Consider the following 18,016-nt stretch of genomic DNA (forward strand, 5'->3'; position numbering starts at 1 on the left):
TCAAACGTTGTAATTTTTAAATTATTTCATTACTCTTCCTCCGAAAGTAAACTCTCTATTTTTTTTAGGTTTTTAAAATATTTTTTAAGGGTTCAATATCAATATTAAAATTCAGACCTGCAAAGTTCGAATAATAAAATCATTGTAGAATGTCCGGAAACTTGGGGTCAAATGGGACTCAAATGAGAGCTCTGATGTTCGGCTACAAAAGTAGAAAAGCATTTCACTGGCCAAAAAATAGTTAAAGGAGCTTGGACATCCTTAACCCTAGTCTGGTCCCGAAACGCGACCCCGCAACCCTGGTCACATCCGCGGGGATTCCCCGCCCTCTTATTTAGGCTCTAGCGTTGTCAAATTCACTCTACACTACCCGGGCGCGTTTAGCGAGGTTCCGGCAACGTCGCGTTATGATCAGTTTCATTTAACATGGGAAAAAGTAATTCATTTGTTCGAATTAATTTGTTTTCGTTAGGAATTTCGGGAAATATGTTATTCTGAAAAGGACCATAATTCTTTGGATACTTCAGTTGACGAAGTCAATTTTTTTTTATTTTTCTGGTTAGCCAGTCAATTGTAATTAAAGAAAAACGACGCGCGGTGGGGTTTCCCTCATATGGTGACCAATCTAGGGTTAAGAACCCCCGACTTCAAATTACGACGTTTGAAAATCTTATTTGAGACCTTTGAAATCTTGAAATAAGGTATTTTTCTGAGTGTCCTGAATACGGACTAAATAAAATGACTCTGAATAAAGTGACTTTTAACACTGAAATAGGGTGACAGATTCCTAAGAATTATGAATAAGATTCCTAAAAAGATGAGTCCCTAAAAATCAAGACTGTTTTTCTCTGCGTTGCAAACATTACGAAATTCTAATCATTAATCCTATGATTCAATTCCACTCCCGACAATCGCTGTTGCTTTAGAGCGATTTCCGAAGGAAAAATATATAGTGCACGTCATACTTTTTGTTTCGAATGGAAAAAAAAATTGAAGAGATTCTTTAGAAATCGCTGGATGGGAGAGGGAAGTCAATCTTCCAGCCGATGTGACGATAACAGAACCTTAGGAAAAGAATGGAGAAGAAAATAGAGATAAAAATGTCCATTGAAAGCACACGGGGGCAAGAAAAAGGACAGACGTATCTGCGCCGCCTTACCTTGACCCAACGGCCTGGGAGATTGAGGTGTCGTTAGTGCGAATGGACAGTATATAGGATACTTCCCTTATTCATAAAGAATCGGAATAACTTCAGAGCTTGGACCTTCATTGAGTATTTACATTTTCCGCCTTCACGGTCTCGTGTAAGCTCAACCCGGGCTCAAAGTGGTCCCATTAACCACCATTAGTTCAAGCTGGTACCCGTGGATAAAATCGAGCCTAGGTCAGGGTTGGCGCATCGAGCTCCGAACAGACTTGTCACAGTCTGGCTACATTATCTTGGACCCTTTCCACTGATGGGTCATTTTACTTGGTGCCCTGCCTCATTTAGTGCGATTAGAATTTTGCATACGATTTTTTGTTATTATGAAAAAAAAAACTTTTGAATACTGAGAGACACGGAGAAAATTATGTTCAACTAGTTGCTGAAATTCACCAAATTTTCTCCGACCCTTGTGACTCTTAATCTGACGCTTGTGACCCTTTATCTACCCCACATGACCCTTAATTTGATCCTTGTAACCCTTAATGTGACCCTTAATTGTGGAGTCTTAATTTGGAGTACTAAATTTTTATCACCAGAAATCGATTTGGTTTTTTATAATACAGAGAAACAAACTTTTTGAAAATTATTCTAAAAATCAAAGCAACGATTAAACTTATCGCCTTCATCTTTGAACTCGGTCGAAGCCACATCCAAAGAATTTTTTTCATTATTAACGTTATATATGTATGAAATTTGAATTAATGTCGATGGATTGGGCTCAATAATACCTACAGTAGACTCTCGATAACTGTCCTCCCGTTAACTGTCGCTATTCCAGGAATTTCGAGCGTTTTTCGCGGAACGTAAACCTCCCCCACTCGCACGTCTCGATTCCTTGCAGTTTTCCCTAAATTCCGCCCCTAATCGTGTCACACGCTCAGTTGTTTCTATTTCCATAAACTAAACGAGAAGAAAACGAACAAAATAAATCCCCTCTCCACATGCATATTACCACTAGTCCCTTTAAATTTCAGGGAATCGGTGCGCGGAGTGGGGGCCGTTTTTAAGTGTCGCTTTCGCGGAACTGCGATCGATATTGGTCCCGACGAGCGACAGTTAAGGATAATCGGGCGAGGAGGAAATGTAGGAGGTGTGGCGGAAGGGTTTCTATTGTTTTCCTGCAGAAAACCAATCGCTGAACAAAAAAATTTTTCCCATTCGGATTCAAAATTCAGGCAATATTAGGGAGTATCTCCGGTTAAAAATTATTTTTGGAGCTAATCAAATTTATTTGTATCTGTTCCACGCATTGAATGGTTTTCAGATTTTTTTTTTTTTAATAAATGAAAAAATATTAATCCATGCGAAAAAGTGGCAACATCGTCGGTAGTGTTTTTTTTTTCACCAGGAGCTGGTACCACTGGCTCGAGGGAGCTCCAATCACAACGCTTTATCACTCTCTCTCAAGAGACGTTTAAATTGACCGCGCTACCCCCCTCACCCGATCGGTACTCGAGACGTTGCTGCTCGTTTGGGCTGCGTGCGCAGAAATTTCATTTTTCAGTACTTTTTTCGCCATTATTAATAAACAATGCTCCTAGGCGACAATCTTTTTCACTCAAAAAATCATTGATCACATGTTCTAAATGTGTATAAAGTTTCATGACTTTGGCTGCTTTTTTTCCTTGAGTTTTGCTTTTTTTTTGTAATTTCCATAAGATCACGGGTTAAATGACCACTTTTTCAAAAATTCATAATAAATTAACCATGTTCCCCAGCAGTTTGAACCTTTGCACACGCCTTTTCCATCATTTAAAGAATACGTAAAAAATAAAAGAGAAAAATGGCTGCTTTTTTTGTAACCCTCCGGGCTCGCCCGATTATCCTTAGCGGGCGTCTGCTATATTTATATTTGAAAAAAAAGGATGAGAAAAGAGAAAATTCAATGAGCAATTAAAGAAACAGTTCGTCACATACATATATACATACGGATAGGGTCTAAAAATGACATAGTCGGACTTTTTGGATCATAATAGGTTATATATAACACAAAAAATTCAAAACTTGTATTTGGACGGTTACAATGCTTCCATTTGGAAGAAAAAATTATGGAATTGGAAGCAGGATGAGAAATGTTACCTATAAAACATGAAAGCTTCATGAAGTTATTTCATATTGAGATTTATTTTTATGAATGGTTATGCAATATTGAGCAATTATTCGTCTTCGTCGAATAGTTTTGGATGGAATGCATGGAAAATTTTATAGTTTTGGCATCAATGATCCTCCCGTTTTGCGTCGATATAGGATGAAAAAAAAACAGAAATGGATTTCGCTTCACGATTACTTGACTTATTTGATAATTTTTCTCCGTTCAATTATATATACCTATGTAAAAAATGATATACCATTGTTAAGTGAGACGGACAACGTCTCACCCTTTTATCCACTTATTTCCGAAATTCATTTCATACCTCCTAATTCATTATTTTCTTCCTCCACCCTGCCCTCTCAACTGGTCTCGTGAGAGTTGAGTAGTTACGTAAGCACATGGGTCAGACATTCCGGAAATTAGAGTGTACGGTCCGAGAACGTGAGAGGGCACACTTTCATTTAGGATGTAATGAATTTTTGAAAACACGAACCTTTTCCAGTTCGGGATGATGTTCTGGTTAAAGTCTCTTCAATGGTGGGAGAAAATTGATGATATGTTTACGACTGGATGATTTGGGTTGAGACTTCTCATGAAAATTTGAAGTTTTGCTGAATGTTTTGTTGAAGTGTTCCAGGTGAATCGCAATTTGTTTTTTCAAGACAACCAATGCATTGTTGAAAATGAGTAAAAAGGTGACAATGAATATTCACTGCCAAATTTCTTTGAAATTTCAAGGAATTCCTTTAAATTTCTTGGAATTCTAGTCGATGTCCCAGTAACTATCACTTTACGACAAATCGCGGACACTCTGTTATTTAATTTTCCATGTGTGTAATTGTGCAACTACGATCATTGTTTTCTGACTGGAGGAATAGAAAATTCTCTTTGCCTTACCAGTAAAATGATTTGTCTACTCTTCCTAGGAAAATTTTGAACTTTATTCATTAAAACTTAGAATTTTGCAATTATTTAATCAATCTTTTTCCAAAAGTAAACTTTCTAATTTTTTTTTCGAATTTTTAAATGTTCCAAAAAATGTTCCAAAAATGAAAATGTTGAAATGTTTCCAAAAATTCCATATCGAGATTGAAATTCAAACCTGCAAAGTTTAAATACTAAAGTCACTGTAAAATGTCCGGAAAGTTAAGGAGCATCCGTCAAGTGCGGCTCAAATGAAAACTCTGATGTTCGAGTAGAAAATTAGAAAAGCATTTTACTGAACAAAAAAGAGCCTAAGGACTTGTATAACCTTTTTCCACTTGATGAAATTGAAAAAATTTCTAAAAATTTCCGTAAAATATTATTAGGAATATTTCATTTATACATAACAGAATGCATTCGAAACATCACATTTGAAGGAACCATCAGAGAGCCAACTTTCCGGGGAATTCATGAAAAATTCGAAATTTCTAAAAATTATCCTACAAATCAAATTAACCGAGACAGTTATTGTAACCATCTTCTAACTTCGATATAGTCGCATAGAAACAAATATATTAAGCTATGATTCAATTCATTTCAAGCGCAATATCCAGGGATATCTGCGGAATTCTGATTTTCGAAAAATACAAAATTTTGGAAAAATTTCACAGAAATCAAAATAACGATTATTACTATCACTTTCATCTTCGAACTCGATCAAAAGGACATCCCACCGAATTTTTGATGCCGTCATTCAATGAATTTAGAACATTTTTTTTAGTTATCGTGTTAGAACTGAATTTTTAAGAAATTCGAAAATTGAAAAATTAATCAATGAATTAAATTTCAATTAATGGCGATGGATAGGGCTCAGCAATACCTTCATTTGAGGAAAAAATTATTCAATTCCATCTATTCATTAGCGAGAAATTGAAGAAAAAGTTTGTTACATACACACATACATAGATTCGAACGTACGGACACCGTCTNTACCCGAACGCAGAGCGCATGCCCAAGTGGGGGGAACGTCAGGGCACATGGTGACGCCCACTTTATCGCTCCTAGGATGGGTAAGTGAGATTTACCCTCCTTGGAGCACCGAGCGTCTCATTTACCCTCCTTGGAGCACCGATTATTCAAGTGCCGCGGTAAACTCTCTTTACCCCCTCTCGACAGAGCCCGAGTAAGCGCCGTTTATCGGGCCGAGTGACGAAAATGCATTTTCGGACTTCTGGGATCACAATGGGTCGATATTAAACAAAAAATAGAAAATTTAAATTTGAACGATTACAATCCCTAGTGGAAAAACATAAGGCAGAGGCGTAACATGTCTGATCAGAATTTCGGGTCGGACTTGATCAGTTTCTGATCAAGACCTGAACAGAATTTCCACTCGGGTATGAGTCAATTTGAGAGTGAAATTCGTAAGTGTCCTGGTAGCTCAGATGGTAAGAGCACCCGACGCGACATTGGGAGGTCCCGGGTTCGATTCCCGGCTAGGAAGTTACTAATTTTTTCTCTCAAAAAAATTAAATTTAATTAATGCCTAATGATGGAAGGCGGAGAAACCCTAGTGGAAAAACATAAGGCAGAGGCGTAACATGCCTGATCAGAATTTCGAATTGGACTTGATCAGTTTCTGATCGAGACCTGAACAGAATTTCCACTCGGGATGCTTCCGTTCGAACGTAAAAAATGAAAAAAAAAAACATGCAAGTTCCCCATCACGTCAAACGACGTAATTTTCGCGTGCATGATTTCCATGGTACTTTTTCTGCAACATTTTTAGACAGACAATTCCCAATTGGGAAGCTAAATTTTCCGTGAAATCCGTCGAACTAGACTCCCTGCTAAACAGCAGCAGAGAGCATTCAATAAAACAGAAGCGATGCTAACAATTGTGAAGAGGGTTTCTAAAGGCGTTGCTCTAGAATAACGTGTACGAAGCACAGAAGAGGATACAAGAGCAAGATGAGTGTTTTCATGAGAAGTATAGACGATGGAGCCGTTTCCCCTAGGGGGAGGGGTTGAGAGGATGTAGAGAAGGAGAGAACGGCATAACTCGTTGACGAGATTATAATCAGGCAGGAAGGATTAAAGCTAGAGCCTGGAGAGACTCGTGCGACTACGACGATACTGGGTAAAGTGAAACTATAGGCAATGGCTGTAGAGACAAGAGGGAGAGGTGAATTCGTGGGGTGGTTGCTGTTCTAATAGCGTCAAGCCATCAGCCTTTGAGCCAAAGTTACCTCCCCAAACATCCTTTTATTTAACCTTCGTTAACGGCCCCCTCTACTCACGATATATTCTTTTTTTTTCACTTTTCAACTCTTATCGCCTCTTTTCATTACTTCTCTTACTACTCTTGAAGTCGAGCTATTCAGGACGTGTAGCTACTTCATAATTGCTTCGTTCAAATTGCTGCGAAGTCTTCATTTGCCATATTTTTTTCATGTGGTGGTGGGTTAATTGGGAGGGGGATGGAAAGCCTGAGCGGAAAGCCAATCATTAGGGGTGCTATTAGGAGAAAAATTGAAATTTCATTGGGCGAAGTGGAAAACTTTGGCTGAACTTTCCGGAAAAAACTTTGAATTCGTTTTGAGAGGAGAAAGTTGAAGGAATTTCAAGTTTCTCTGAAAATTCAAGTAAAGATCCTTTTTTGAGCGGCAGGAAAATGGAAATTCCAGAATTTACATGAATTTCCAAGTGAAAATCAATATTCATTGTCAAATTTCCTTGATGTTTCAGGCAATTCCTTTGAAATTGTTGGAATTACAGCAATTTTTGCAGGAATTCCTTGAAAATTTTGAGGAATCTGGAATTCAAGGAGTTTTTTCTGCATTTTCCTAATTTTTCGTTAATTTCCCCGTAATAATTGAACTGAAATTCACAGTTCCCACGGATTTCTTCATGAAATTATAAATTTTCAATGACAAAATTCCTTGCAAATTAAAAAAAAAATCATTGATAATTTTTCCTATGAAATCCAACTTTGATGAGTGTAAGAAATTGATTTTGATCTCTTGACGGAAGTTGTCCTTAACCGTCTATTGGTCTGATTACCCTACTATAAACGTGAGGCACTGACGATAATTTTTGGATTGGTTTAAAATCCAGATTTTTTCTAGATTTCAAACTTCTTCCTAACCTCGAAAGATTTATTTTCTCATAATGCTCTGTCATTTTTGCACTTCTACATTAATTATTATCAATAATACTAGACTGCGAAATAAGTACAAACTCAACTAGAATGCTTCTATTCATATTAACTTTCGGTTAGAATGGATTTCAGATTTTACTCTTAAAAATTCAAGTTACGTTTATACTACCCTAATGAGTGAGAAATTCTAATACTAACTTAGGAATTAGGGACAGACGACTATTGGGAACTGGTGGATGGGCGTATGACATCTGGTGGTGAGAAAAAGAATCATTTTAAGATAGCAAACGTCTCCGCTCAATGGGACTGTAATGCAAACTGAGCCGTCGTCAAAAGTCAATAACTCGAGATTGGCAGAGTGAAATTCAACAAATTATAAATCATTCTCAGATTATTTTTTTTAAGTTTTGAAATGAGATCAACTTCATTCAAGTCGTATCGAAATGAAATTCACCCCATAAACTTATATGTAAAGTGCTATCTCAAGACCGTAAGCTCCGCTCATCCACCAGTTCCCAATAGATTAAAAATCAATTCCGGACAATTACAGATGGATCCCTGAGACCTAGACTTTGTTTTGCAAAGTTATCTTGAACTTTGGAAAAATCAATATAAACACGAATATATGAAATTTTCAATTGATTGAAAATTCTAGAACAGAATTTCCTCAATTAGCGTGATGATTCCTATCATTTTTTGTAAAATAATTGAAGTGAAACTCACCGGTTTCATCTATTTTTTTCATTACACTGTGGATTTTTTATGTCAACCTCACTTGAAATCTCGACGAAACTATCACTAGATAAAATTTTTTTGGAAATGTATCGGAAATATATTTGCTGTAATTCTGGATCAGCTGCCTATAGAATGCAGAAAGGAAAGAAATCTTCATTCAGAAACTCTGTCTATCAATAAATGAACAATTCCGAGTTGAGAAGAAATGCTCATCTCCTCGCAATTAATCTAGTGATTGATTTTGTTCTCTTCACGACGGTAGTGAGACCTAATTGTTCGATGAATGCAAATGGAACGGGAGAAGGTTAAGTGGATGTCGTAGACAAGCGTCGTAGTTTCAGCGTTGTGGTATTCATGTATATACGGCATTCATAATGTATGTTGAGGAAAGTTCAAATTGTGCAAACGTGCCAACGCCTTCTCCCATTCGTGATAATTGCAAAGCCATTCTGTCTCCGCCGTTTGTACTATCTAATGTGTATTATCTTAGCTTTTACCTCAGTTTTAGGGATAGATATTTGTAGGGGAGTGTATCGAGTTTCTTTTAGATGAATTTGATGGTCCGGGAGACTGGGGTAAAATGGGATGGCGAGATAAAATAGGAAATGAGGAAGAGATGGACGGTGCCCTGTTAGGAGAAGAAAAGAAGACAATTCCATGAATGAGTTGGCAGTAATTCTTATAAGACTGCAATTGGGATACTTTTGTTCCCTTTTTTAAGACAGCTGTCTTCAAATTGAAGTCATTTTTAGTGCCTCCAATAAGACATTAAGACGTCATGCGCTCTGGATATTGTAGGTGTCTTACTCAAGGATTTTTGAGGTGGATACGTCTATGGTTTCAATATGGGGGGTCATTTCGGAAAACGGGTCTTATGTGCAGCGCCAGCTGTTGGAATTCTAGAAAATTCTAGACATTTCGAGGTAATTCGAGAAGTTTCTTGGAATTTTCAAAAAACTTAAGGAGTTTCTAGAAATTTCGAAAAAATTTAGAGTTTCTAGAAAATTTGAGAGAGAAAGAAAGACCATGGACGTATCCACGTACAATTACAGCTGTATCAAAGATACAGCCGCCTATAATTTTTTGTTTCAAGCTTACACCTAAAAACACAAGCTTTTTTCTGTAGGCTTACACTCTAAAAAAAGATTACTTCTGATAAGTAGGAAAACTACTTGTATTCAGTACCGAGGGGTTTCTGGAGAAAAGGTAATTTTTTTACTTGGTTCAAGTCGAAAATCGACTGAATACAAGTTTTATGCTCCAAGTACAATTGGCACTGGTGACAAGTACCAACTGTACTCATCATCAGTACTAAAAGTACGTGTACTGAGTACCGAGCTGTACTTCTCAAAAGTAGAAAAAATACTCGAGACAAGTAGTAATAGCACTCAAATCCAGTACTAATGGATTTTCGCGGAATATTACAGTAAAATTTATCATACACTAGAGATCGCTGAAAAACGAAGAATTAATGCAAATAAAATTATTGTTTATTGTTCATTTGCCCCTCAAACGCTTGAAAATTGAAATGTAGTCCAATGTAATAAATTCTCGAGCTACAGAGATTTTTTTTTCAAAATTTTTCAAAAGATGTCTAGAATAACAATTACCAACTAATTTTTACAAATTTAATTTCCAAATAGTCCTTTTTTTAATAACAAAAAATGTAATATTCATGCGAAATAGCCAGTAAAATGATCCTCAAAATAATTGTTATATTTTATATTGAAAAAAAAATTGAAGTATTAATCTTTTGAGCTATCTTGTATAAAAATTGCAATTTCGTTATGCGACAAAGAATAAAATTGCCTATTTAGAAGTCGAATTCAAAAAAATTATCTCGTAATTGTTATTCTACACATCTGTTTAAAAATTTTGAAGAAAAAATACGTCCGTAGGTCAAAAATTGAGTACACTGTGCTATTTTTCTTCATTTTCAAGGTCTTGGGGGCAAATCAACAAGAAATAATCGTTTTTTTCCCCACTTATTCTTCGTCTTTCAACATATATAAATAATCGATCATCAATGTGTAATAAATCTTACTGCAATATCTCGCGATTTTGAAACTCATCGTAACCTCCCCTTGATGAAATTTGTTAATTGTCATCTGAGAATGATAATGATAATGAGAATGATAATTAATGATATGAAATTCCTCAACAAAATAACCAACCAAAAGTACTGGAATCAAGTCATAAAAGTACTCGCGAGAAGTAGAAAAATTACTTGCTCCAAGCATCAAAGGTACTTGTGAGAAGTAAGAAAAATACTGACAGGAAGTAATAAAAGTACTTCCTCCTAGTACTTTTCCTACTTGCTTAGCAAATATTGTACTTCACCCTAGGACATGAAAAGTACTTGGGACAAGTAGTTTCCCAACTTTTCACAAGAAAACTTCTCCCAAGTAGAATTCAGTACTAGTGAGTAGTAACTTTTTTTTAGAGTGTATGATCTTAAATCACACGAAAAGAAAATATACCTGAATTGAGTATAAGATATACTTGAAACAAATACATTCTTGATTCAAGTATAAAATATTCTTGAATCAGGTTTATGCATATGTTTGATTTTGGTATAAAATATAATCAATTCAAGAATATTTTTTTCCGTGTAAGACTTCTGAGATTCTCCAATTGAGATTTTCAAATGTCTCAAATTAAGACCTTCCAATGTCTCAACTTGAGGTTTTAAATTAAGGCTTTTGAATATCTCATTTTAAGATCTATAAAATCTTAAAATAAGATCTTATTTTTTTGGGTGTATGACATCTCAGTTGAATTTCTACACAGTTCATTCATTTTTTTCCAATGGTGGTCGACCATAGTGCTTGGAAAGAGCCAATTTTTTCACTGATAATTTTAGTTACGCCAAAAATAGCAGTCATGGAGTAGGATTTGAACAGAATTAGGAAAACAAGGGTAAAATAATTTTTGAAATCTATTTTCCCTTGGAAGAATATTTAAGATCTTCACGTCCTTTTGATCTTGCAATAATACTATGTTTGAATTCATTCGACATCTTCCATTCTCATCACCCTGCCAACCCTCTCAATAAATTCAGAACTTCAATAAATGGGAAGAAAATTGATGAGTCATCGAAAACATCTTATGATTCCATGTCTTAATACTGGGTTAGTGACTGAATAGTCTTGAAGTGTCTGGAATTACGGCAGAAAAAATGTCTCAAATTTGATGACTTGTATTTCAAAATATCATAAAAATGTCTTGTGTACTAAACGTCTTGCTTTCGGCCGGGAAAAACGTCTTATTTTGAGACATTCAAAATTTCAGTCATCATGAAGCTGATATGACCCACTTATCTGTCCAATGTCTTAAATCAAGACGTCTTGAAGCCATTAGTTTGTCTAGTGAAGGGAAGAATGATCTTTAAATTTCAAGTTTTCATATGTTTTTATTAGAATCACACATAAATTTGATAATTTACATAAATTTCCGATTGCACATGAATATTCAGGACCTGATTTTTTCTGAATTTCTGGAATACTTGATTTTTCAATAACAAGAAATTTCAGTGGAATTCTCACTTGATAACAATTTCTAGTGGTGATTACAATATTTAGCTAAAAATAAAGATGAAGATTGAGTAAAACAAAGTTCTAGCAATTTTGTTACAAATTTTTTTTTTTTATCGTTATTTTATATCGCTTCGACCCGGTTAGGGTATACTGCGATGATGATCAAGACTTTAAAATGGTTAGATCGCATCATTCTACCCGGCCGGGATTTGAACTCGGAACCTTTTGCATGTGAGGCAATGAACTTACCCACTGCGCCACGTCACCGGGCAATTTCAAAAATTTTGTAGCAATTGTCAAGATTAGATTTCAATAGGTATTTCTCTCCGTGCAGATCGATTTCCTTCCATCTCCCTCAACTAGGAGTACAATTTCGTCTCCGAATCCATGCAACTTTGTATCCCTCTTTACTCTGTTCCTGCCATCGTCGTTTCCAGCTGCTGCCGCATTGAAAAATCATCGAGATCTCGATACGACTTGGTAGATCCAAGCAAGTACTCTCAAGACCCAGCCGAGGCCATTACATTCGTCCTCCCATTGAATTTTTATGCCGCGTTTCGACAGAAACCACTGGAGATTTATATTTCCCTTCTTTTGCATCCTTTTGCGGGACTCTTTTTCTTCTTTCAGGTTCGTGTGTTTTTTGAGGAATTGTCTTAAGTATATAGCGGCTTGAAATCGTGTCGAGAAAAGTGTGGTGTCAACGATATATGTGGGAGGTGTACCTTCGAAAACTACCTTATCTCACGGCGTTGGTAAGCTGACAGAACAAATTGAACTTGTGACGCTTTTTCGTGGAGTATCCAATTTCCCGACGAAAATTGTTGGGTGGAGGGTATGGATATTTCTGACTGATCATGGATTTCTTCTCGATTGTTTGGAGATCTTGGGAGAATTTGATGTTTTAAAGTCGAATGTTGGATTGTGGCTATCGGTTAAAGGATGATGGTCATAAATTACGATGAGGGATCAATTTTGTCTTGATCGAGACCAAGTACACAGGGAAGGAAAGTTTCTACACTTGAAATTTTTTTCCTAAAACTTGCAGTGCACTTCTTATCAATTTTTAATTAACAGATTCGGCCACATTTCAAGGGATTTCGTAATTAAACATTCACAATTTTATGAAAAAACCGTGGAAACTCTAAATTTTTCGTTGAATCAAGTATCTTTTCTATTTGAATCATTTCGACTCTGGATTGTTACCAGTGTTTATAAAATAATCCTTGTCTGCACGAAATGAGGTGTAAGCTCGGGTAGATTGCATCATATATGCGACTCATTTTGGTGTTAGGAAATTTTAACCAGAAATTGCTTTTGTTTTGACAGGGTTAACCTATTTTTGCTAATAAATTCACAATTTGCTTAGGAGTTAAATTTCTATGATGATGTATTTCGAATTGAATTCAACAATTCATTGGATTCAACATTGCTCCAACGTTAGCAGCCAACCTTGCCTCACTGTTAAATTTTTTTTATTTTCCTCGAATATTGATTTCAAAATAAATTTATCATCAACAGATGATGCAATCAATCACATGATCGAACTCGGTCAAGATGGCGTTGAGAAGAACATTTGAAATCAACATTGGATTCATTTAAATAATTATTTTGTCAGTTATCATGAATAACACGGACGAAAAAATTTAATAGAAAAACCTGTCGAATTCGTTAGAAAATTCTATTGAATTTCTATTGAACTGTTCTATTAGTTTTTGGCCGATTCTATTGAAATGTTCAATAGAAAATATTCAGTAGAAAAAGTCAATAGAATTCAATTTTTCTGTATAACATATTCTATTGAGATATTTTCTATAGAATTTCCTCGGCTCCAATTTTCTAAGTTTTTTCGTTTGATTTTCTTGATGAGAAGAAAAGAAAAATAGAATGAAAAAAAATTAGAGAATTTGAGTCGAGCAAATTCAATAGAAAATATATGAAAAGAATAAGTTATATAGAAAAATCGAATTCTATTGACTTTTTCTATTGAATGTTTTTTATTGAACATGTCAATAGAATTAGTCAAAAACTAATAGAAAGTTTAATAGAAATTCAATAGAATTTTCTGACGAATTCGATAGATTTTTCTATTAAATTGGTCACATAGATACATATACATACATACATACATCCGGACATGGTCTCAAAATAGCATATCCAAACTCCTGAAGCCAAAATTGGTTCTCCTCACACAAAAAATTGAAAATTTAGGATTTGACGAATACAATGCTTCCATTCGGAAAGAAAAATAGGGTAACCAGACCAATAGGTAGACACCGACCAAAAGAAAGATGATTTCAACTTTTTTTTTAGTATTCTATAAAAAATAAGATAGAAATGGTAAAACAAATTTCCGTTTTTGATAATAAAACTAATGCATAATAATACGACGATTTTCTTATTTTTTATTGATGAACATTTAAATGTAAAAAAACAAATTCTCGCGAGGAACAGTATTAGCCCTCATTGGCGGTGTGAGTACTTAGACAACAGTCACGGACTGTTGACGGAACGATGTGAAAAAACAGTCATCAGCACAAATAAACACGATATCTGTTCGATTATTATTATCGAAAAGGATCATTCTTCATTTTTAAACATGCAGAAGGATGAATTTGTGTGAATAATCATTAAATATATTTGTGTTTTGGCTGTGTCCCACTTTTTCGTCATTTTATCATTTATTCCTTCATTGTTTCCACTTCAAATAATTATTTTCTAATAATTCATATATTTTTTCAACTATAGAACCCGTCGTTGGTCTATTTACGTGATTTCTCAATTTTTGATCTCTTGACGGACCCTAAATTGTCCTTAGCCGTCTATCTATTGGTCTGGTTACCCTATTTGAATCAGTCGGGATCTACTTGAATCAAGAAACTTTTTTTTTGTTTGTCTTTCTTCACTTTTGACTATTCAGCTGAATGTATTGACCTATTCAGTGGGTTATTTCCTCCCCATTGCTCCAATTAAATTAATCCTGAATATATTTTACTTCGGAGAAAGTTTACTCTGGATTGATTAAATTCCCTTCTATATCCAAATTGTCATCCGACGACAACTATAACGGATATCGCGGCCTCTCTTTGTACATTTCACCGTGACTAACAGAAATCTTTTTCAATTTCCAAGTTTCACTTCCGCGTGTGCTCTCTCTCGCTCTTTCTGCACAGTATTCTTTTATTCCTCTTGACGCCAAGACCCACTCACAATCCTCCTCCCAAGCGGTTCTCTTTGTATTTTCACGACCCTTTTCAGACTCACTACCTAACCCCCTGCACTCTATCTGTCTTACTCTCATTCTCTCTTATCAAAAACGTCCGCCGAATATCGAAGTGAACCTCGGACCGAGTAGTACGGCGACCGAGGGAACTGCTATTTTAACCATCCATTATATTCATCCCATCGTGTTTGCGCCAGATCGAACGACTTCGATTTTCAGACCGAGACGATTCATGCTTCATTCCCGTTCATTCTTCTCCATCCCATTTTGATCCTTTATGTCTGGTCCAGTTGAGGATCTGAAAGTGGATTCATTCTGTGTTGGAGGGGAGAGTCGTTGATATTTTTGAATACAATTTTAGCAATAATAGACAAGGGAAAAGATGAACTACATTGAATCTTGATTGTCGATTTAGTGTATATCAACAATTGAATCTGTTGGAAGTTTTTGAATGAATTTGGGGAATTCATCTCTTCCCACTCCGCAAAAATGTTTAATTCCATTAAATTTTAACCCTCAAGTGGTCACGCTTTTTTAGCATTTTATTCACTCTACACAGTTAGAAAATTATTCCTGAAATTTCAAGAAAAAAATCTTGAAATTTTTAACAATCAACTCATTCTTAGGAAATTTTCATGTATTTTGTTATTGAAAAATCAGTTGAATTCTGGAGTATTTAATGGAATTGCAATTTTCAGGTCCACATGATAGTGAAATTATTGAATAACTTGAAAATTCAAGCAACAATTTCCCTGAATTTCCAATCCATTGAAAAATCAGTTGGATGTACGCTGAGAAAAATAATTACTTTTACCAGGTATATTTCCTAACTACAAGAAAATTTACACGTGTCTTGTGCAAATATTTATACACATTTATATGTGGCAAGTAAATATACTTAGCAAAAGCAGTTTTTTTTCTCAGCGTGATATTCAATTTCCGCAATGAATTAGAAAATTCGGAATGCCATTGAAATAATTAAATTGAATTCAAAGTCATAATCTTGAGAATTCAAGTGCAACTGTTGTTGAATTTTTAAAAAATTTCATGGAAGATATTACAGTAAATCTCATGAGAGTGATATTGAATCGAATTTAGGGAAAAAATGGTTATGAAATTTTATGTTGTATATAAAATTCACGGAAATTCATGAGTTTTCAGTGGGAGTGAGGTGGAAATTTCATAACTTGATTGAATTTTTAATAGAACAGGAATATTCAGAAACAAAATGACATGAATTTTCAATTTTTCCCTGAATTTGTCTGATTTTTCTGAGTTTTCACAGAATAATCAAACTGAAAAATCAAGTATTTTATTGATTTCCAGATCACTTGAATAGAAAATCAATGGAATATTTAATTCTTCAATGACAAGATTGCCTGAAATTTCAGTAGAACTTGAATACGATTAAAATCTCCGGAAATTGGCACGGAAAATTCAGAAGAAAATTTTTAACAGTGCGGTTCCATATGGTTTAGCGAGGATTCCCTCACGATGCGCCCACTTAAGGGTTAAATTCCATGATTCCCCTCCCCCCCTCGATCATAAATCGAAGATCGAACGTCGCTCTCCTGCACTGTTGATAATTTTTGAAGTGAATTTCAATCAGTTTCGTCGTAAAAAATTCATAATTTGGTGAAGAAATCAATTGAAACAATAAATTTCATTAGAATTTATCTGTAAAAATTAAGCGAAAACTGGCAAATTTTGGTGAATATATTCTTGAATTCCCAATTCATTTCAAATTCAGCATTATTTGGTATTGAGTAGGGGAGGGTGGGGCAAAACGGCCCCCCTTCAATTGTCAATAACTTGTGAATGACATTGTGAAAATTCCCAGTTTCAACTTCATTTTGAAGATAATTTTTCATTCTTCAAAACGAGCTCTAACTCATCCCAATCGAATTATTGAATCGGAAAATATTGACGATTGAAGGGGGGCTGTTTTGCCCCATCCTCCCCTATTCATACTTTGAATAATTCTACTCTTCCTGCTGTTTAAAAATTTGGAATTCTTTCGTAATTTCGTGATTTTTTCCACGTAAATCGAATTCAATACGTCCCTCTCGCGAAAATTACTGTGAGACTGTCCATGGACTCCCAAATTTTCTAACAGTGCAGCCCAAAAATTCACCCCACGCTAAAATTTTCTCCTAAAAATTTGGAACTTCGAAATGTTTGGATCAGTGATTCCCGAAACATCAATATTTTCACAAACAGTATTCATCAGTTTCCATCGTTATCACAATTTTTACGGTCGAACGAAGATATGATCAAGATCGCATTGTCTGGCTCCCGGTTATTTTGTCAGTATCATTCGACAATATCAAACATCCCCATCTCACTTTTTATCGTGATTTATGCGTCTGTTTATGCCCCCCATCTACTTGTTTTTATTCGGAATTCTACCTTTTCCATTCGTTGTGACGGAGTTTTTTCTCGATTGGCCCAATGGCTCTCGTGCATTATTAAAATGCGGAATATCTTCGGAGAGATGCTCTCCCATTTTATATAGATATTTGAACGAAAATAAATGCATGGAACAGAGTGCGCATGAAGAAGAGTACGTGATTTGGTGCGTCGCAGTGGTCGTAACCTTAGATTGGTCACTATATATTAGTGAAACGCCGTGGCGTGTCGTTTTTCTTCAATTGCCATTGACTGGTTGACCGGAACAAATTTAAAAAAATATGAAATTTTCAATTGAATTGTCTAAAAAGTTTACAGTAGTTTTTAGAATTTAGAATTATAGTAGGTTTTAGAATATAGAATTCTCAAAATTGAAGAAAACAGATTATTTCCAAGAGATGAATTATTTTTTCTTGTGTTAAATGAAATTGCCCGTTACGCAACGCTGCTGGAAACTCGCTAAACGCGTCCGGGCGGTGTAGAGTGAATTCGGCAACGCTGGAGCCTAAATAATACGGTGGCGTATCCCCGCGGGGGTGACCGGAGTTGCGGGCTCGCGTATGCACTGAGAGAAAAATTTGCTAATACCTAACTCATATTTACTTGAAAGAAATAATCTCAAAGTAAATGAAAGTGAAAAGTACAAAAGCCCATAAAACATAAATAAATGGATATAAATCAATAATAATGGTATGGAAACATTCTACATCATTTTCTGATGCAATTGGTG

The 18,016-nt window shown here is 35.4% G+C and overlaps 1 protein-coding gene across 1 annotated transcript in view; it reads left to right on the plus strand.

Moving 5' to 3' along the window:
* The window catches only part of LOC107038772, a 469,173-nt gene that overhangs the window by 16,850 nt on the left and 434,307 nt on the right, over positions 1–18,016 (plus strand). The window lies entirely within an intron of this gene.

The sequence above is a fragment of the Diachasma alloeum genome, unplaced genomic scaffold, assembly GCF_001412515.2.
Source record: "Diachasma alloeum isolate Michigan unplaced genomic scaffold, Dall2.0 Dall_scaffold_00288, whole genome shotgun sequence".
Classification (NCBI taxonomy): Eukaryota; Metazoa; Arthropoda; class Insecta; order Hymenoptera; family Braconidae; genus Diachasma; species Diachasma alloeum.